This window comes from Trachemys scripta, chromosome 2, assembly GCF_013100865.1.
Source record: "Trachemys scripta elegans isolate TJP31775 chromosome 2, CAS_Tse_1.0, whole genome shotgun sequence".
NCBI classification, from domain to species: domain Eukaryota; kingdom Metazoa; phylum Chordata; order Testudines; family Emydidae; genus Trachemys; species Trachemys scripta.
Genome location: NC_048299.1, coordinates 273,928,454 through 273,950,496, shown reverse-complemented (window position 1 = coordinate 273,950,496; position 22,043 = coordinate 273,928,454). Strand labels below are relative to the sequence as shown.

General features: G+C 42.8%; 1 protein-coding gene across 2 annotated transcripts in view; it reads left to right on the top strand.

Moving 5' to 3' along the window:
* SLC45A4 (solute carrier family 45 member 4) overlaps window positions 1-22,043 on the top strand; it is an 85,215-nt gene that overhangs the window by 43,761 nt on the left and 19,411 nt on the right. The gene's annotated exons all lie outside the window — the stretch shown is intronic.

Genomic DNA, 22,043 nt, shown 5'->3' with positions numbered 1-22,043 from the left:
TGAGCTATATAATATTGTGTGTTCTATTTTGAGCTTCTAGCGAATCTTATCTTGTGTGTAATTCAGTAAAGCTCTTGCTTGGTATCTCTTTTTATATGTTTAACGATACAAAGAGAGATTGTGCCAAGAACTTGCCCATATTATGCAATAGGCAACTGGCACATGAGGAAAAGGAGAGAGTACTTATACCCAGTTAAACCTCTCACTTGCATAGTTTAACATTCGGCATGACCTACAATATTTCAACTTTTTATGCTTAAGGGTCTGAAAAATCTCAAATGAAGATAGCATGGATTCATGGTCAACATGAAGCTGTGTAGCTCTGAAGTAATATGCCACGGCTAAACATCTAAAAGTTTTTGTTTGCTCAAATAAAGTTGCCCGTCTAAACTATTGGCATGTTTTAAAACTAGATTGCAATTTAGCTGCCAACAACTCTATCTCTTAATTAGGTCAGGATTATTGGTACAGGATGTCCATAAGATTACCTGTTGGCCATCTTGTAACAAGAAATCCATTAATGGAGAGAACCACTTTGGGCATCCTTGCTGCAGTACACAGTGCATTGTGTAATAGAAATAAAATGAGGATTAAAATGAGTGTAGACTGTTCTGCTTCTTGCATATTCAGGAAGTGCCTTTGCCAGTTTCCCAAATAATTGCTGGGCTCATTAAAGGACATGACACTCCAGACTTTCTAACTAAAGGTGAGGGCCAGGTATTAAGTGTGTTAGATTAACAAACACTTCCGTATCACTTGCTGCAGCAAGTGGTGAATGGGAAGAGGGCAGAATTTGAGCAGGTTTAGTGGTCTCTGAATTGTATGTACTAGCTATGCTTTAAAATACAGCTTAAAACAGTATTGCTTCATTACCTGATACTGCCAAATTTGATCAAGTCCTACTTTGACCTTTCTATGTGGTTTGGAAACTTGAAGATTGGTTTGTGGAATCGATGTCAGGCTAATGAGGTTATAATTTTCTGGATCATAGCATATACTCTCTTTAAATATTGGCACACTAGTTTTTTTTTCCCCAGTCCTGCATGAATGTATTAGATGTTTAATTCCCCCTCCCTCACAACTTCAAACCATCTTTTTTTTCCTAGGCTTGCCCCAACAGGTAATCTATATGGTAATCTGATATGGTTGTACAATAATAGAAGATGTGAGTCAGTAACACTCAGTGTGTTTTTTTCATGTATCTTAATTTTATATATTTCAACATTTTATGATTTAAAAGATACAACTGAACTATTGAGGTATGTGCACATGCCGAAACTGAGTGACCATGTTATATCAACAGTAAACAATCCGTCGCTGAAGGAGAACCATGGCCTTGTATGGGCGGGGAAGGAGTAGGGTGTAGGTTGCATTCAGTTGACACTTGCTGTTTGCACTATACAGAAGCCATACCGATTAGCATGCACACAGGACAGCTCTGGCCTCTTTCAGTTTGCATCGTGTACATGCAGCATACTAAGCGCATGGCAATCTGGGAAGGTAGTCCACAATCCTTTGCGTCACTGCTGAGCATTGTGTACTCTGGGATTTTTCTCACACATTGTCAGATGCATAGCAGAAACCTGTGGAATTCTGGGACTTGAGGCCAAACTCTCAAAAAATCTGATTCCATTCTCTCCATTCCATGCTTCCTCTTTTTCTGGGCAGGCTAGTAACATTTTTAATGGTTGGCTGCATTGCTATGCTCGCGACCATAAATGTTGTAGTTATGTTCCTGAAAAATGCGACTTTAAGCACAACGATGTTACACAAATCCAATTTCCCCATAAGAATTAATGCAAATGAGGGGGTTAAGTTCCAGGGAATTTTTTTCACCAGACAAGACTCTGTGTGTGTGTGTGTGTGTGTGTGTGTGTGTGTGCGCGCGCGCGTGCTATAAGTTTTAAACAAACAATTTAATACTGGTACACAGTAATGATGATTGTGATGCTTGGTTGAGGTGGAGGAGCCAGAGGGTGGGATATTTCCCAGGGAATGTCTTACTGCTAAATGATGAACTAGCAATTGGCTGAGCCCTCAAGGGTTAACTCCCTCCATTCCTGCTGCCTTGCAGAGTGAGAGAGATATGCGCATTTCCCTTAAGTACACAGCCCTGTTAATTAGATCAGCTTGCTGAGACCCCAGTTGCTGCAAGTTCCCTCCATCCTGAGCCCTGCTCTGTGGAAGATGGGGGTAAGTGGGGTGCAGGAGCAGGGGGGGAGGGAGACACCCTGACAGCTCCCTTCTTCCTTCCCTCCCCCGCCACAGCAAGCAGGAATCTCAGGGGAGCAGCTCCAAGGCAGGGGGGAGGGACACAGCTGAACTGCTGCACAGGGAACTCTAGAGGAGCGGGGAGCTGATAGGGAGGCTGCCGGTCCACCCTGGATCCAGGCCCCCACCAGCTAGCTGCAAGGGGCTGCTCTTCCTGCAAGCAGTAGACCAAGCAGGCGGCTGCCAAACGACGTTAGAAGGGAACATTACACAACTTTTAAACGAGCATGTTCCTTACGTTAACCAGGATGACTTTAAGTGAGGAGTTACTACTGTACAGAGGCTGCTTGGGCTTTATTTGACCTCTTTAAGCTGAGTAGCTTCAGTTTGGACTTTGCCTGCTGCACCACCAAGCCGATGGCATAGCAGCAGCAGCTCCTGCAGCAGTGACAAGAAGGGTGATGAGGAAGAAGAGGATGACACCAAGCAACTGCTACAACAGAGCTGTTCCTGGAACAGCTTCATGCGGTGCCATTGCAGGACTTGGGAAGCCAGCATCTATTGGTGGGAAATGATCATTCTATACATCTGGGATGACCAAGTAAGTGGTGAGAGAATTTCAGCATGGTGAAAGCAACCTTTCTTGGATATCTGTACTGAACTAGCTCCAGAGCTGCAATAGCAGTAGACCAACAGAGTGCCCCACTCACCACTGCCATCTGGAAGTGAGCCACCCCTGAATGCTACCAGTCCATAGCCAACTAATTCAGCATAAGGGAGATCAACTGCTGGAGCTATTGTCATGCAGGCGTTTGATGCTATCCATAAAGTACTGCTGCAGTAGGTTATAAAGCTTGGTAATGCTCAGGAGATTGATGGCTTTGCACACATGGGGTTCCCAAACTGTATTGGGGCAATTGATGGAACCTATGTGCCTACAGTCTGCCCCGCACAAGGCCTCAGTTTCTAAACAAAGGGGTATTTCTCCATGGTGCTTAATGATTTGGTTGACCACCATGGTAGATCTACAAACACAAATGCAGGATGGTCTGTAAAGGCCATGATGCTAGGATCTTTTGGAACTCAGCCCTATTTACCTTAATGAACAGTTTGCCCCCGGGCTCACTATGGGCATTAACGGTGTGGAGATGGCTCAGGTTATCCAGGGAGACCTGGCTTCCCTGGCTAATGAAGTCATTCACAGGCTGCTTGGATAGAAGGAAGGAACTATTTAACTGTCACATCCCTAGTTGTAGAATGACCGTGGAGTGTGCATTTGGCCATCTGAAAGGAAGGTGGCGCTGTTAAGGGGCTAGGTTGGAAGTTGCAGGGAAAAAAGCCTGAGATGATAGCTGCATGTTGTATTTTGCACAATATTGGTGAAAGCGGGGGAGTGGGGGGGGAGCCTTGCCAGTGGGTGGGTAGCTGAGGTGCCGAGACTTGCTCAGCAGTTTAAGCAGCCAGCCAGGCGCCCACTAGAAAATGGCAAGACCCAGATCAGTACTGTCAGAGAGATGGATTGCGGTTACATTGAATTTCAGGCCTGAAAATGTACAGCTGTACATCCATCTGTTTCCTCTGCTGCCTCTTGTTCTTCGGTCTTCCTGTGGGGAATGTCAGGGCTCAAAGTCACCAGGGATGTTAGATGACTTGTAGGAGCTGGGCTCCCAGGTACAATTGTTCTCCCTGCCCTGACCTTGGCCCAGGAGGGAATAGTATTTGGAAGCACTGCTGTAGGGGCATAGCAGGGAACATGTGCCAATGTTCCTAGTACCCTTTGTCCAGAGGCTACAGAACATGGCTGTGTCCTGGTTGAGGACACTGAATTGTCTGGGCATACTCTACCAGCAAATGCTGTACCAGAGCATTCTGCTTCTGCATTGCCTCAATGTGTTGTCTCTGCATGTCCCTGTCTCTCTCTACAGTGTCTCTTGCCATGACAGTGTGGTCTCTGGCCACTTAATCTCTCACTCGCACTCTCTCTTGATAGTTCCTTGTCTTTCCTCTCTGATCTCCAACAAGTGGTTTGCACATTGGCCTGCTAAACCCAAGGTTGTGAGTTCAGTCCTTGAGGGGGCCATTTAGGGATCTGGGGCACAAATCTGCCCAGGGATTGTTCCTACTTTGAGCAGGGGGTTGGATTAGATGACTTCTGGAGGTCTCTTCCAACCCTGATATTCTATGAAATCAGCTCTCCCTTATTTTTTCAGGTTTTTGGGAGCTTATGCAGTGAGTTCTTCTAACACTTCATCTCCAGTTTTTCATTTCTCCCCTCTCAGTTTAGCCAGCCACTCAACCATTGATAAAGGCCCTGTCCTTGAGGGTCAGGCAGCTACAGGTGCTGTGGTTAGGGAAGTAGGAATCACTTGTGGGTTTTTGTCAATCTTTTTTAATATGTATTTACCTCTTTCTGAGATTGTTTCCCCCCAAAATGGAAACAATCAGTTGAGAAGTGGGGGTGCATGAGGAGGGCTAGGTGGGGATTTTTGGATAGCATTATGTTCCCCCTTCAATACTGCAGTCTGTGCTGTGCCTTGGAGGCACTTGTATGGTGTCCAGAGGGTTTAGCACAGAGGTGGGCAAACTACGGCCTGTGGGCCACATGTGGCCCACAGGAGCGTCTTGCCTGCCCTCTGAGCTCCTGGCCAGGGAGACTAGCCCCCGGCCCCTCCCCCGCTATTTCCCCCCCCCTCCCCTTCCACGCAGGCCGCACTCTGGCTTGCCACTACTGCTGGGCAGCGTAACTGGCTCTGGCCTGGTGTCGTGGCTGGAAACTCCTACCGCTGGTAAGGGGGCGAGGAGTGGGGGGATTGGGTAAGGGCGAGGGGAGTCCTGGGGGGCAGTTAGGGAGGAGGGGGCGGTTGGATGGGGTGACAGTTCTGGGGGGGGCGGTCAGTGGATGGGGAACAGGGAGGGTTGGGAGTGAGAGTCCTGGGGGGCCTGTCAGGGGGTGGGTATGTGGGTGGGGTCGGGAGGGCAGTCAGGGCACTGGGAGCAGGGGGGCTGGGTAAGGGGGTGAGATCTTGGATGGCAGTTAGGGGCAGGGGGTCCTGGGAGGGGGTGGTCAGGGGATGAAGAGCAGAGGGTAGTTGGATATGGGGTGGGAGTCCCGGGGCGGCTGTCAGGAGGTGGGGGTGTGGATAGGGGTCGGGAGGGCAGTCAGGGGACAGTGAGCATGGGAGTTGGGGGTGGGGGTCCTGGGAGGGGGCAGGCAGGGGACAAGTATGGCTTTTGCTGCTTGTCCTTGTGTAGAGTGCCCAGGGTCCCCAACTTGCTTAGGGGAGAGGGTGGTGGTGTAAATGCTCAAAGCTGTCAGTGCCTCAAAAAATTGACAGGTTACATTTCCACAGCTTGATTGTTCCTGGCTTTAATGCAAGTTCTCCTAAGCGGTTTTCTCTTTATCCATTACTGGGCGGCATCCCAGTTGCGACCCTCCCACCCCCATGGGAATCTGAATAGCGATGTCCATAAACACTCCTTTATCCTGGTGGGTGGCCCCAAGAGCTTGCTGCGCTGATGCTTCTCTCCATATGGCAAGGAGATCTTGGGTCTTAGCGTGGTGCCAAGCAGCTGCTCAAGTCAGGTTGTAAAGGCTCTTGGAGTAATATCACTGTAATGCCATTATATTATAATTCAGGAGCAAATGGGCTGATCCTGGCACCGTGCCAGATTTTACAGAGTGAAGCGGGTCACTTGACTCCAAGTAGTGGAGGACACAAAGGTCAACATATAGTTTGGTCACAGAGGCCCCCAAAGCAGTTGGGATAGCAGTGGAAAGACTACCAAAGGAGCATGTGGCAGCATTGCATGTATGAGAATACTAGACCTCACTAACTAAACTAGCGTTGAATTTAGTACACTTCAAAAGAAGACTGCAGAAGTAAATGTAGAGTTGGTGGATTTCCATGAAGTGTGTGTGTGTGTGTGTACACAAGTATTTTTCAGACTGTGCTAACTACGAGTGGGTCCAGACAAAATACCCCATCTAGACAAGCCCTAAGGTTCTCTACCATTGTTTACAAATGATGTCGGTTCATGATTAACGCTCTTCCAACATTTAACCCTATATGGTATAAATTTTCCTTCAGTTGAAACCGTTCCTACCGTGTATCTACCACACCACTGAAATGATTTGAAAGGAATAAAACAGGGTTAGCAGTTTTGATGTTGCTTTGCTATAACTTACTAAGTTTTTTTGATGATTTTTTTTTTTAAAAAATGAGAAAGTAATTGGTTCATAATACCACAAAGATAAATCATTAGACTGTTAGTGTGCATGACTTTTGTTACCAACACTTTTCACATCCTTAGAAAATAGGGAAATGTATACATAATGTGGCCAACAGACATAAATGCTCTACTCACCATTTTCTTAAAAGGTAAAACTTTTTGTATGCCCAGGAAATCAGGAAGATTCCAAAGGCCTTCCAGTATAAGAAATCTCTTGTAACTGTTACTGTATTATATTTTTAATGTGAAAAGTTTATAACCTTGCAATTGAGTAATGGTGTTTCAGCAGTGTCTATAAAATTTGAAGTTTATAACTGTCACAACTGTACCATAGTTTTTTATAGTTAATATGGTAAATGATTCACTAAGCCTTTATTGTATTTCAAAGGCTTTTCCCCATGTCATTGAGTATTCTATGAATAGTTAATAAGCACAGAACTGATTGTCGGCAACAGAAATGTTCCACTCTCCCTCTTTCTAAAACAGCATACGTGATTAAATGTATTACTCTTCACTTATTTCCCGTTTCTAAAAGGAACTCTTACTTAAGGTTCAAGTGAACATTTTTAACACTATCCCATCTACCCTTTGTGCGACTTAGAAATGTAAGAATGTTTCCCTATAAAAGAGAGAAGACTCTAGGCCCTCTTTCTCTAATGTGATGAATAAGGGGTATCCATTTCAGGTGACGCTGCCCAATTGGTCTTTGATATATTTCAAGTTTTGAAATTCATGCTTTATTACAACAGTACCGCTAACTTTTTTTATGTATCGTTTCATATTCAAGTGGATGTCTGATGGCATTACATTGTAACGTGGGAATAAATGGCCACTTATTGTAAACATTCGCCATTTGCATATTAAATATTCATTGTTTCAGGCTTACCTCTGAATATGATGTTTTTTCAGGCAGTGACGCTAAGCAATAGTATTTCAGGAAACGAATACTTTGATTCTAATAGGTTCTAATGAAAAGGTGGAACCAACTCAAGCAGAATACAATAGGTTATTTTTGTCTGAATTTTCTCATCATATACTGTAGAATCAAGAAAGCACTTCACTTATTTCACTGATTTTACATGTAGAGTAGCCTTTTTGTCCTCTGGTCAGTCTGTCTGTCAACTTAGGCATGATGAGATAGTGCTAATAGCATGCTGGATACTTCACAAACCTAAGGATCTGTGATCCATGCTCAAATGATCTTATAGCCCACGTGCAGGCAAAACTGTTCAAATTAAAATGATGCACTGGGCAATAGTACAAGCTTGTGGTTGGAGAAATGGTGCAGTCATCCTGCATGAAAAGGCCATCCCTGTCCCAAATCTAACTTTGAAACAATCAAAGTGATAATGACAAAATAGTAAGGAAAGATGAAGGGAAAACCAAGAGCCATTTGAAGTTCTTGGGCCTGAGCCAAAGCCCATTGATTTCAATGGGCATGTTTCTATTGCCTTTAGTGTGGTTTAGATAATAGGTGCACAGACTTGAGAAAGATGTCTTCAAGTTATGGCTCTGGCCTGCTCCCCACCTCTCCAGTCCATCAGCTGCTCATGGTAACCTGGGCTCCTTAATGCGTTGTTTTTTCTTCTTCTTCTTCAAATACAGATGGTGAATTAGGCTCTTATTACTGTCCTGAGTAAAAATTCTTCATGCAAAATAGAGATTTGGGAGCTAGCAAAAAATATTTGTATTCAAAAAATTTAAGATCTTTGGGAAGATGGGCAGTCCAGAATGGAAAGACTTCTTTTAACTGAATAAAACCTCTAAAATAGATTTAGGCATATAGCCATTAATTTTATCTATATCCCAAGAACCTAAAGGATGTGTTGATTTATTCCATTAATACATGCCTCAGGTGGTGAACCTATAATACTGTAAACAGTGCACCTGAGGCAAATGTTAATAACATCTTGAAACATCCCCACCCATCACTTTTTTTTTAATAATTGACTAATTCATGCCCCCTGAGGTCTCACAAAATTAATAGATTGTGCTGTGCATTCTGCCAAGTATCAAATTAGTTGTGTTCTTACTGTGAATCTAACTTTCAACTCAAGGTAATAAGAGGACTTGAGCTGGCTTCATGTTCTTGAAGCTGTATAACTTGAATTAATCCTTTAAAATATTTTTTAACTGGAGGCTGAATTTCAAGCAGTGCAGGGATGTAGGCATATTTTCCACTATGATTAATGAAACTTACCTGAATCCCCTAGACGGATTTGAAAATCTCAATCAGGAAACAGATGAATTATTTTCCTTGTTCTAATTTTTGTCAGTATATATGCACATGAGAATGCACTCTGCTCTCCAATGAGAGTTGAAGAATTTAGTTGGGGAGCTAAATCTCACGGGCTATATAAGAAGCCTGGTCAGATCTAGGACATGCATGTGACATGACCTTTTACTTGTACATAAGATCTTAAAGAGCAAACTGCTAAAGCGTGTCTATTCCATGCACACGTCTATGCCAAATGCAATTAGTTAACAGTTAAGAAGCTGACTTGAGGAAAATTATTGCCCAACCACTGTTTCTTCATCTCTCCTTGTGGATGAAGAGGAAGACGTTCAAGCAAGTTTCATTTTGTTTGTGGTGATTTCTGTTGTTCTGTCAGTGGTAGTATGAAACCAGACCAGCAGTGGGGGCTGGGTTAGAGAGGTGTAGCTTCAGAAGTAGACCTAGACATGCTAGGGAGACTCCATTGCAGGCCTGGACAGCCTGCCCAATTTAGGGTTGCCAATTTTGGTTGGACATATTCCTGGAGGTTTCATCACATGACATAATCTTTAATTCCTGGAGACTCCGGGACAGTCCTGCAGGGTTGGCAACCCTAATGCCCATGCCCAAATATGCATTGGTCTTGGACTGTGTGTGTGTGTGTGTGTGTGTGTGTGAGAGAGAGAGAGAGAGGTTTGGCTACTGGGTATGAGCTTGGAGCAGGAGAAAGAGGAACAGCTTCTAGGTTAATCTCTGCAGGGTAGAGGAGAAAACTCAGTTTTGCATCTACCACATGGCTGAGCCAATCAAAAGTGCCTAGCTCACAGGGGGTAAGGGAGAGAAAACACTGGCCAGGGAGAGAAGTCAATCACTGGCTCATGCAATTACCAGCCACAAGCAGTGTCCAGCACAGAGCGACGGAGACCCAGACTCTGTATCCGGAGGAAGACGATCCACTTCTAGTCTCACCTGTTAGGTCTCCTTGCTTCAGAAGCTAAAGAAAGGGAAATGTTTGGCGTAATCCTGGGACCTGATCCACCCAGACAGAGATCTGTCCGTGTCACAGTGCAATGCCACAGTAGTGTGCACAACTATCACGTGAAAGCTGCAGATGAACTCTGGAGTTGCCTCTATTTGCTCTGTGTATCATGTGAGATTTTGTGTAATGCTTAGTTACTAGAAGGTGGAAAAAATACAAAGATCTGGTTTTGGTTTTTTTGGGGCGGGGTTGTATGAATACTTTATGTACCTCTGTTTACCTGCATGAAATATTCTGCTCCACTGCTTGGAGTTAAAACAAAGGAGACTGGTAGGGAGAAGCAAACAGGAAAGGAGACACCAGCAAAGAGAAGATATCTCCAGGAACAATACCGAGGGTCTTTAAGAGAACAATGAGTGAGCTATAAATTGGAACATGCCTACCTGCCTGTCTCCAGTCAGTTTAACAGGCTTATTTTTCCAAGGCCAGCGCTTAATATCAAAAGAACACTACATCTTTAACCCCTTCCTTGGAGGGGGGGGGTGAGAGGGCAGCAGCTGGTTGGACAGGTGGGGCAGAGAACTGCAGGAGGGTGGTCTCTGTTGCAGCCCAGAGATGGAGGTAGCTGGGCTAAATGGAGTTTACCAAAACTTGCAAGTTTTGGTAAAGTTTAGGTGAGACCATCTGCATAGAAACTTCTATTGCGTTCATCCTTTCTTCTGCTTCCTATGTACACCTCTATCTCGATATAACGCTGTCCTCGGGAGCCAAAAAATCCTACCGCGTTATAGGTGAAATCGCATTATATTGAACTTACTTTGATCCATCGGAGTGTGCAGCCTCTTCTCCCCCCCCCCCGCCCCAGAACACCGCTTTACCGCGTTATATCAGAATTCGTGTTTATATCGGGTTGCGTTATATCGAGGTAGCGGTGTACCTTTTGGAATCCTAAACAATGTTTGTTTTGAAAAAACTGGCTTGAGGTCACTTTAATGAACAGCTCTCAGGCTCCCAGAGGGCTGTTTTCTTGCAGATGCTCAATATGGTTGGAAAAATGGGACTGCAACCCATTTTCAGTTTCTGATACCAGCAGCGTGTTTGCTGCCAAAATGCCAGATCCCCCCCCTATTTGTTTTAATGTTACAGAAGAATTGTCAAGGTTGATTTCACCTGCATCTCCTTTTATCCTGTTCACTTCTGTGTCCCTTAAATGGCTCCTATGTTTTTCAGTTTGAGCCTTTTCTGAGGCAGTTTATATATATATATATAATTGTACTTCCACTTACTAATTGGAGGTGCAGAAAACCGTTTTCCCCCATTTTTTACTTTAGAGTTCTAATTATATTTATAACACAGCTCTAGGCTTTAAGATGGGGGGGGGTCTCAAACTGAGGGTCGGGACCCCTTGGGGGGGGGCGCAAGGTTATTACAGGGGGGAGGTCACGAGCTGCCAACCTCCACCCAACCCCGCTTTGCTCCAGCATTTATAATGGTGTTAAATATATTAAGTGGTTTTAATTGATAAAGGGGGGTCACACTCAGAGGCTTGCTATGTGAAAGGGGTCACCAGTAAAAAAGTTTGAGAGCCACTGCTTTAAGATGAACAGTACAAAATGCCTTTGCTATGCAGAAATCAGATTGTTTATGATGGGCAAAAGTTAGTTGCACTGGATAGATTGTGGAGTTCGCTCTGTTTTGTTTCCTCATTTGGAAAGTCATGCATAGCAGTTCCTCATTTGGAAAGTCATGCATAGCAGTCATGCACAGCCAGACATTTTTGGCAAAGAATAGTAATGACAAGCATACCTGCTCTGTCTTACATGGGTCTCATGGTGTGACTAAAATATAATTAGTTATATTGCACTCTGCAGATTGGACAAAATTTAAGAATACGCCATTTAAAGTGCCTGAATCTGAGTCTCAAATGCAGATTTCCTTTTGTTTTGCATTGAACTTTGGTACATAACAGAATTGTACAGTACTAAGTCCAGTAGACCATTTAGTTGTCTTGATTCCTGCAGTGCTTGTTTTCTTTGATGCCATCCAGTAGCCGAAGAGTTAAGATTTCTTTGGTCACTAAAGTTCAGTTGCAGAGTCAGTTTATTCTCCCAAGTGTTGGCTGTTCTTTCGTTTTTTGTTCAGAATAAGCACACTTAGTAAAATGCAGTTTGAACAAAGTTTTCTGCAGTTCTGTTGCCACAAAGCAGAGAATTGATGACTTAATGCCGAGGCGTCCCAGCATGAAGGTATGCATAGCTTGCTTGACTTATACTGACTTTGAAATTAGAGAGATTAGGTGCCCTGCTACTGTTCAGTATAAAACCTAAATGCAAAAAAAGGTTCAATGGCAAATAGCGTACACTACAATAAACACACCTGCTAACACCCCCAGTTTGGCTGGGACTGTCCTGAGTTTTAATACATTTTTAAAACTGCGGTACTTTTTAATGCACTTCAAGAGGGGAAGCTAGTTTCCTAAACTTAGATTTCCTTACTAAGGGCTGGTCCACATTAAGCCCGCAGTTCAAACTAAGATACGCAACTTCAGCTACGTGAATAACGTAGCTAAAGTCGAAGTATCTTCGTTCGAACTTAAAGGTACTTACCACGGGTCCACACGCAGCAGGCAGGCTCCCCTGTCGACTCCGCCTACTCCTCTCGCGGGGCAGGATTACCGGCGTCGACAGCGAGTACTTCTGGGATCGATTTATCACGTCTAGACAAGACGCGATAAATCGATTCCAGAAGCTCGATTGCTTGCCGCCGAACCAACGGGTAAGTATAGACGTACCCTTAGGTGAGTAGGCTTAGTGACTAAATAAGATGGGACTCATGCAGATAAGGATTACTCATTTAAGGGTTGCAGAATTAGGCATTTTGCCACATTTATGCCTTATGCCAAATTGTAGATCTTAATTATTGGCACAATCTGGCCAAAAAAGTTACTTTCAAGATGGATGTTATCTTAGTGAAGTATACAAGTTAACTAACACAAAATATTGCTTAACTTTCTCCATGAACCACCAAAAACAGATTAATGGGGAAAACTGACTTTTTTTTCCTAGTAAATTGCACTACTTCTGAAATAAGGTACCACAGGACTCTTTGTCGCGTATAGGCTAACCGATGTATTGGAGCATACGCTTTCGTGGGTGAATACCCACTTCGTTAGACGAAGATGTGTGTGACGAAGTGGGTATTCACCCACGAAAGCGTATGCTCCAATACATCGGTTAGCCTATAAGGTGCCACAGGACTCTTTGTTGCTTTTTCCAGATCCAGATTAACATGGCTATCCCTCTGATACTTCTGAAATGTTTGTTTTAGAACCTCTTAGTTCTATCTATATTCTTCTTCGGAAAGACCATTCTTGGAATATATTTCAGTTGACTTAGTGTTGCTCTCACACCGCCTGTCACATGCTCCTTCAAACTTTCCAAAAAGCTGCCTTACAAGACCTTCATTTTTTGGTTTGAAGTCTGCCTCTTTAATCAGCCTCCTTACTTTGCTTTAACATGGATTCTACCTCCCAAGGGCAAGAAGGCAGCTGAGGGACTGTTGCTGAATATGCTTGGTAGCTTTAGAGAGGAAGAACTGTTTGCAAAAGACAGACAAAACAAAAGCTATTTATCTGTTGAATTTAAATGCTACACATGATGGCCCTTTTACCACCATTAGTGCATATAGCAGTCCATTCATATGACATTTCAATTAACAACCAATGTACTGTAGTGCTTTCCTGGAGCGATTGTCTAAGTATTAAACCATGCGTCCAAACTAAAACTCACAGTTCATTTGCCTAAGATAATAGGAAAAGCAATAATAGAATTTGTGCACCCCTCAATGTAGCTATATGGGGTGTTAACTGCAATAAAGGCAACGACATAGAAAGATGTACTTCCTTTTTAGGAGCTTAGTATACATTATTTTAGAATTTCCTTTTTTTTTTTTTTTTTTTTAAATCCACATTGAATAGTGGGCTAAAAGGATTAATGCATCTGTTGGAATGTTTAAATCAGCCCCCCCCCTCCCCCAATAGCAAATTTAGAAATGAGTTTTTTGTTTGGTGGTGCTTTTCATCAGTAGAACATCCTGACAGCACAATTGGGACAGAAAATGATTGGGCCAATGGTAGTGTTTATCCCTATTATAAACAGCTCAATAGTCCGTCCTAAAGCCTTTAGAAAAGAGAGGAGGTTGTTGCTGCAGCATGATGACAATTCACCATAAAGTCCTCAAATGTATATTACGGTAGCAATTGCTGTTTGGTAGGTTGAGGGTTTGAATCCATGCAGAATCAACTCAGCCTTTAATCCTTCTAAGGTCACTCTTTGTATCAAGCTAGGGAAAAAGGTGGGGTGATTCTAGTCTAAGATCTCTGGAATGGATTTTAAAATGATGCCCTTGAAACACAAGGGGGAAAAGACAGGGACCACATGGGGAGCACACTGAACCCCAGTTCTCAGAAGTGGGGGTGCCTAGGAGAAGCTAGGCTTATTTAAGCTTTAGGTAAAGCTGTCTGTGTAAACATTATTTAAAACAAAAAACTTTTTGTTGTGCTTTGTTCCTACTATAGGATGTATTGTTTTAAAAGTTGGGTTTGGTTTCTGTTCATCTGCTGATCATCGTTCCCAAAAGAGTTTTCTGGCTGTGGAACCCAGTTGGGACTGCTGAGCAACACAGCTGGTTGGTAGCCTCAGGGGCTACTTGATTTGAGTGGGAGAATTGTGGGATCCCACTCCAGGACAGGAGCAGATGAGAGGGGCCTGACATTTGAAAGGGTTTACTTGGTGAAACTGGAAACCAGCTCAAAGGTGCAGCTAATCCTGAACTGTGACACTGAAGTTCCCCATGAATTTCACTGATTCCATATCAAACTTGCTCATCTTGCAGATGAAAATATTTTCTAGCTGCCAGCCTTTCAGATTTGTTCTGGGCGGAGTCTCCAGCTGGGTTCTTCCTTCTCATGTGTCTTCACCAATAACAAAAATGCTAAATTAGGCCGTTAGCTACACCTGTGAAACTCATAATGGCTTTTTTAATACCTGTGCAGTGCCATGGCCTTCAGTGAGATTGCACAAGTGTGACCAATTTGAATTCAGTAAACAATTCTGGTAATACCTAAGAAAAACCCATCTCACTCCTTCTTAGCTATGTTGGCTCTAAAACAAACAGTACTCTAAATACACAGAGGAAAAAGATACTCAGTAAAAAGGTCAGAGACAAGTTGGGTGAGGTAATATCTTTTATTGGACCAACTGCTGTTGGGTATATGAGAGAGAGAAGCTTTCGAGTTTATACAGAACTAGAGAGATTACCTTTCCCACCTTGTCTTTCTCTAGTATCCTGGGCTAAAACAACACTACATTCAGTAAGAAAGTGGAATTTTACAATTGTTCAACCAGGATTCTAACTATGATTTCCAACTCCAAAAAAAATTGTGGGTACGTTTTTGTATGTCCTTCTTTCAAAGACTGGCTGCTGATGTGATCTGGCATTTTTGTATCCTAGATGCCTAGTCTCACCAACGCATACAACCTGAGGTTGAAAATAAAAATTGGTCTTTTTTGTTTCCTTTTAAATATGAAGTAAGAAAAGGAATAAATAACATGCCTACCTGTGCCTTTGCTAAACTGTTGCCTTAGGCTCCACACAGGCCAGGTCTATGCTACAAAATACTGGTATAACTGTCACTTGGGGGGTGTGGATTTTTCACACCCCTGAGCGACGTAATCATACTGACCTAACCCCCTGGTGTAGGTAGAGCTAGGTCAACGGGAAAGTGTCTCCCATCAACACAGCTACCACCTAACTATGGTGCCCCGCAGAAGAAGCTCGCCCATCTGCTTAGTAGCATCTTCAATAAAGCAATGCAGCAGCACCGATGCAGCTTTTTAAATGTAGACCTGCCCTCAGTCTGTTTGCTCTATCTCTTCAGCCTTGGGCAATGTATATTGTTTGGTCAGTGTATCCAAGACGAAGTGCAGGCGAGTAGCTTGCTTGGCAGGCAGTAAGTGGTTGTATGTCATGTTGAGATTGGAATCTTGTTTGTCCTATCCCTCCTGGCTTTGTGCATGGGTCTGTCAGATGAGATCTGGCGGGGGGGGAGGAGGTCATAATTGTCCTGTAGTGAGATATCTTCATAGGATTAGTTTTCCCCTGATGTCCTTGGCCAAAATATCCCCTTCACTCTACCCCCACTTCCTTCTATGCTGGGTTGTTGCCATCCATTCAAACAGTGTCTGCGTTAGTGTTAGTTATTCCGTTGTGTGTGCAGTTTACAAATTTGGGGATCCTTTGGAAAGGAAGACAGTCTGTAAATGTGAGAGAATGTTATACCTAACTAATAAATTAACACTTCATGTAACTGAAGATCCCAGATGTTGCCTACTCATATTCTTAAGACCATTCAGAATCAAACTGCAGAGGCTTTGGCAAACCTAAAAGCTGCAAGCAGTGTCCTCATTGGTCTGCACTAGGTTCCTAAACCTTCTAACCTGATGAGCAATCATTGGCTTTCATTCTTCACCAATGATCTAATTTGACCTCTCAAGCAAATTTAGGATTTCTAGTTGTGTACAGATTAATGTCCTTAATGCAAAAAGGTAGCTATATTGCAGAGATGAGTTGGCTTTAAAATTTTCTCCAATGAAAAGTGTATAATCCTATTCAGGGACAACAATATGTTAATCAATGCAGCAAAAAAGACATCTTGTAAATAAGAGTTCATGTTATTGGGCAGTAGGGTAAGCTTTTAAATTATAAATAAGATTTCCTTGTGTTGGTCTAGTTTATTAAATTAACTGAAACACTCCTGTTTCTAAATGCAATTGTGACGAAAAACACTATTGAGCTTTGGGTAAACTGGGATGCTGCATATCTGCAGGCAACACATGTCATTGTAATGGTCTAATCTTGCAGTGAGAGAGAGTGGCTAAATACTGCAGTCTTACATAACGCATGTGGAGTATAAGTGGGGCATCATGCGCAGCTTATGCATTTTAATTCCATCCCTTACAAAAGAGAGAGATTACAGTGCAGAAAAGTAACTTACTGACTGCTGCATTCACCTAAACATAGGTGCAGCCTAGCAGTTATAAACCAATGTGCACTGCATACTCCTTGTACTGTTTGACCTTAAAGTCCTTGTGTATCTGTAGCTTTTCTGAACTGCCCGTAACAGGCAGTTTCCTGTGCCTAGGTTATGCACTTAATCTTGAGGGGCTGGTTAGGTGTAACTTTTATTTTCATAAAAAGAACAGGAGTACTTGTGGCACCTTAGAGACTAACAAATTTATTAGAGCATAAGCTTTCGTGGACTACAGCCCACTTCTTCGGATGCATATGCATCCGAAGAAGTACTCCTGTTCTTTTTGCGGATACAGACTAACACGGCTGCTGCTCTGAAACTTGTATATTCATGGAGCATATAACCTACACCTCTCAGATGAGGGGGAGGTCTGTCAGCTTTCTGGGATTCTTGTTTAAAGTGTTTTGTATCTGGAGTTAATCTTCTTTAGATCCTCTTGCTGAAAGGTCAAAAGGCACTTGTCGATCACTACTGGTTTAACAAGCTAGAGGGTTGAATTAAATTTAATTTCTAGTCTTTTTCAGCTCATTAGGCACCAGGATGCAAACTGATTTACTGTCAGAGCTACCGATTTGAGTCTTTGCTGATTTGGGGGCAAGGGGGCTGGACATGCACAAGTCCATGGGTCCGGATCGAATGCATCAGAGGTGCTGAGGGAGTTGGCTGATGTGACTGCAGAGCCATAGGCCATCATCTTTGAAAACTCATGGCGCTTGGGGAAGGTCCCGGATGATTAGAAAAAGGCAAATATAGTACCCATTTTTTTTTAAAAAAAAGAGACTAAGGAGAATGCGGGGAACTACAGACCAGTCAGCCTCACCTCAGTAGTGATCTCTGAGTAGAACGGGTGGTAGGCTGGCTGAAGAATGCTATGCCCTCTGCCTGGCTCCAAGCCAGTCCTCTTGCTACTAGTAGTGATGTCATGTTCACAGACCAAAGTGATTTTCAGACATGGAGCAGCTCCCTTCATGGAGAGAAAGGAGAATCAGTTGTGGGACATGCCAGTAGAGTAACGCAGAATGAATCAGATAAGTAGGACTGTCATTGGGGGTGGGGAGTTAAGAGAGCAGAATCAATAGGAAAATTAGAGAGGAATTGGAAGAATTCTTTATGGGGAGGATAGGAATCTGGGGTGAATAATGGGGAAGACAACCTCTGAAGTTTCCAGGAAAGGTGGGAACAGGACTGCATCCCCCCCCCTGCAACCCACCACGGGAGAGGACTTCTCCAGGTGAAGGGAACTTGCTAGGTAGTTCAGAGTCTATTTTGAACCCTAAACCTTCTGAGATTGAACCATCTGATTTGCAGAAATGTTATAAGGAAGCTTTGTACGAAGAGTAGAGAGGTATAATCCGTTTTAATGTTTCTGATAAAGATTCATAGTGAAAATAATGCTCACCAAGGTGAGCATGCAATCTTCTGGCAGCCTCCAGGCAGCCTCCATGTTCCCACTTTCTTTGGGGAAATAATGAATGAGTGGCAATTTAGCATTAAAAATATTTGCCTAATTCAAAGGGAAGGAATATAAAAACATTAATGTAAAATTGCATTCTTCTCTCAGAAGCCCCATTCTTTATCCAAACCCTCTGAAAGAGGAAGACATTAACAAAGCTGACACTGCTCTATAAAATTCTCTTCTAATGAGAATGTGCAGACATTGAGGGGTTTTACACTTCTTTACAGGCTCTTGAAAAATATTTTTGTGGTGAGGTTATGACAAATGTTTATTGATTTTTGTCCTAGTACTGTTTGTTACAATAACAAAATACAAGGTCTGTAACAAGTGGTCTGGAAAACTTAACGAGGTAAAGGATTGTTACCAATATTGAGCAAAATTCAATATTTTAATTAAGGGATAGTAGTGCAGAATGCATAGTATTTGCAAAACACAATGGCTTTTTATGTTACGTACACACATACTTGTCTGATTTTTATTTCTCTTTGGTTCTGATTTTTGCTTTATGTCAAGAATACAAGCAAATCTCTAAGTGATGATGATGATTTGACAGGTGAAAATAGAAGCTAAATTCCTATTTCCATGTCCAATCTTTTGTTTTATACTTGCAAGGAACTATTCCCCCTCCTTCACCCCCACCCAGAACTTTATCAGAAAGAGGTTTTGAATAGAAACTGCTGCATGTGACTTGTGACCTCATACAGCCCTCAGACTAGTGGTGACACAGTAAGCATTTCCTGTGAACCAGGAGCAGTGCTGGTCCCACTATTGTTGGGGAAGAAACAAAAACTTATTTACTAGAAGCCAGTGTCCTGTTTGTTTATAGCTTGCTGGGAAATGCCATGTTGCAAGGGTCTCAGTGGCAGTGGTAGCTGCTAATAGAAATGAAATTGTTGTTTTCATTGAGTTGTGTAGGACTTCTAACCTTCTCCACAATGTCAGCTCATGGGGCCAGTACTAGAGCTTGTTTATCCAGGGTATTTTTTTCCTCTTCAATATTTGTGTGTTTTCACTGCTAAATAACAGTACTTGAATTACTTTTTGCCCCCCAAGAGGTCAACAGAAAAATCAAAAACAATTACAAGTGTTGCCTAGCTCAGTGCATGACTGTTAATGGTCACAAAGTATAAAGTTTGGATCCTATTCCCTGACAGGACAAACACAATAGTGGAAAATTGCAGGCAAAAGGATTATAGTGAAGGGACAGCACCAGACAGCTCATGGGATTGGTAACAGGATGCAGGTACTTTCACCTCTAGGTTCCCCAATTCAAGCCTCATCTGACTAAAAATGCTTACTGTCTGATAGTTCATTTGGCCCATATCGGCTCAATCACAAACTTATTACAGTTCAGTTACCAGCTGAATATAGCAAGTGACAGAAATTGTCACCTTAGCAAGACTCAGCTGAAAGGACCAGTGACTGGATGGGAATAGATGAGTACCACACTGTAAAAGATTAGTTCATTCCAAGTTCAGTCAAAATGTCTGCCTCGGTGTACCTGTTCTGAGCGCAGAGTACTGGAATCTACAGGGCTAATAATCTGACACATTTCACCTGAATGAAATTCACTTTTAAAATGCCATGTGGCTGCCTTTTTTACCACTAGATGGTGGTAATGAATATTCCCCAGCACAACACAGTAGGGGATTTGTCAGTGCCAAAAACTTAAAGAAGGTACTCCCTTCATCTTTTCTCCTTATGGCTGGACATGTTCAACATGCCATCTCCCTCCCCTTATTTAATCCTGCCTGTAAAGGGGAGGGAAGAATGCAAAAAATGGAACTATGGGGATGCACATGTGCCTTCATAAGTATCTGTAATATCATTTTCACCCTTCTTACCCCCTCTGTGATATTTGATCCTTACTTTGTGGGGAGGAATAGCTCAGTGGCTTGAGCATTGGCCTGCTAAACCCAGGGTTGTGAGCTCAATCCCTTGAGGGGGCCACTTAGGGATCTGGGGTAAAATCAGTACTTTGTCCTGCTAGTGAAGGCAGGGGGCTGAACTCAATGACCTTTTAAGGTCCCCTCCAGTTCTAGGAGATAGGATATCTCCATTTATTTATTTTATTTATGCAGTGTCTAAATGTTTTTGGGGCACTTCAGTTTCATCCTTTCAAATTCCCTGTTTATTTTCTCCTAATGGTATGTGTGTGTGCACACATGTGAAAATACTGTGACAGACTGGTTTGCTATTAGTAACTCATATGCTAGGATAGAAGTAGAAACAGACTCCTGTCAAGAAATATTCCAAAAGTGTCTTTAGTCTTTTGTCTTTTGACTGTAACACAAAATGCCTATTGCTATACAAAACCTAGCACTACTGGAGTGACCAAGATGCTATTTTTGAAAGTATCCCCCTCCCCCAACTGTGCTCCTCTCTGTTCCTCAAAAAATAAAATCCCTTAGGCATGCAGATAGTTTGGGCTTTATGAAGAACATCTAGGAGAGATGTCTTGAGGAGTCTCTCACCGCTGAGGCTTGTTGAGATTACGAACACTGAATTGGCAAGATAGGTCTATACTACATCTGGGATTGAGCCTCACAACCTGGGGCAACAGTCTTGTGTTTGTGGGACTTGTACTAGCGTGCTAAAAATCATAGTCTGGACATTGCTGTGATGCTGGAGCTCGGGCACCCAAACCCATCCCCTCCCTCTGCATGCTTGAGAGCCCAAGCTGCAAAGTCCATGTTGCTATTTTTAATGCACTAGTGTGAGCCCTGCCAACACCACCCTGTCAGTCCAGTCTGGGAGGTGCCCTCCCAGTGTAGGCATACTTTCAATGTTTGGAGAAGCCAGACATGCCTTTCTCTGTCCACTGTGAATCTTGGTGGGAAGAGGTGTGCTGTTGCAAACTTCTGACCTGCAAACAGCAGGGTGGATGCAAGGTTCACATGTGGCAGCTGAACTATAATGGCAGAGAGCGGTAGTGTTAGTCAGCCAAGATAAGGTGCAGCTGCAGCCTATACTCAGATGTCAAAAGTTTCCCTTCTTCCGACCACTAAATGAATGTACAATGGTCAAATCACTGTAGAAGCCATTTCTACAAAGTTACCTCTGACCCATTCAAGTTTAGGTGCCTTGACAGCTCTGCAGAAAAACAGGAGGTGTTGTACTTCTTAATTTTTCTCTTGCTTGTGGCTCAAGTTTTGCACAAGCCTTTATAATACGTTTCTAAAGAAGAATATTCTGGATACTAAAAAGTAGTTTGCTGAAAAATTTCAAAGTTGGATATCTAAAACCATATTTACTTTAGGTGTCTAAATGGCCTATTCTCTCTCTTTCCCCCCCCCCCCCCCGAAGTCCGGGCCCCCTTCTAAACTATTGCAAATTAAAGTTTTCAGTGCCTCTTATATGTGGATTTAGGAGCCTAGCTTTTGGCAACTAAGATTGTAAACTTTCATCACAGCAATTTGGCTTAGCCTGACTTTTGACTATTCTGTAATTTACATAATGTCCAGAAACAAGCTGACCTTGCAAGTAGTAAACAGAAAGAAGTAACGCTAGCAATAAAATCATTGGTTTTAAAAAAAAGATCTTGTGACTTTTGTGCAACAGTTCAGTAACCTTTCTTTGCAATTCATTAACCTTGCTTCAAAGCATGCAAATTCAGTCCCCTGTCTGTAGAATTTAGAGAAGTGCAACTTCTATTGCAGCTGACAGAAAAGGTTTAAAAGTGGGTTTTAATTTTGTACCTGAGTGATCAGTTCAAATCGGAAAAGATTGATATACAAGCTAATGCTGTATCAAGTTCCTTTCTCTTAACTGAAGGATGGAATACCGGAGGAAAGTCTGAATTCTTATGTACTGTTTTGTACCTACATGTCTGGTACATTCTTTGACTTCAAATAGATTGATA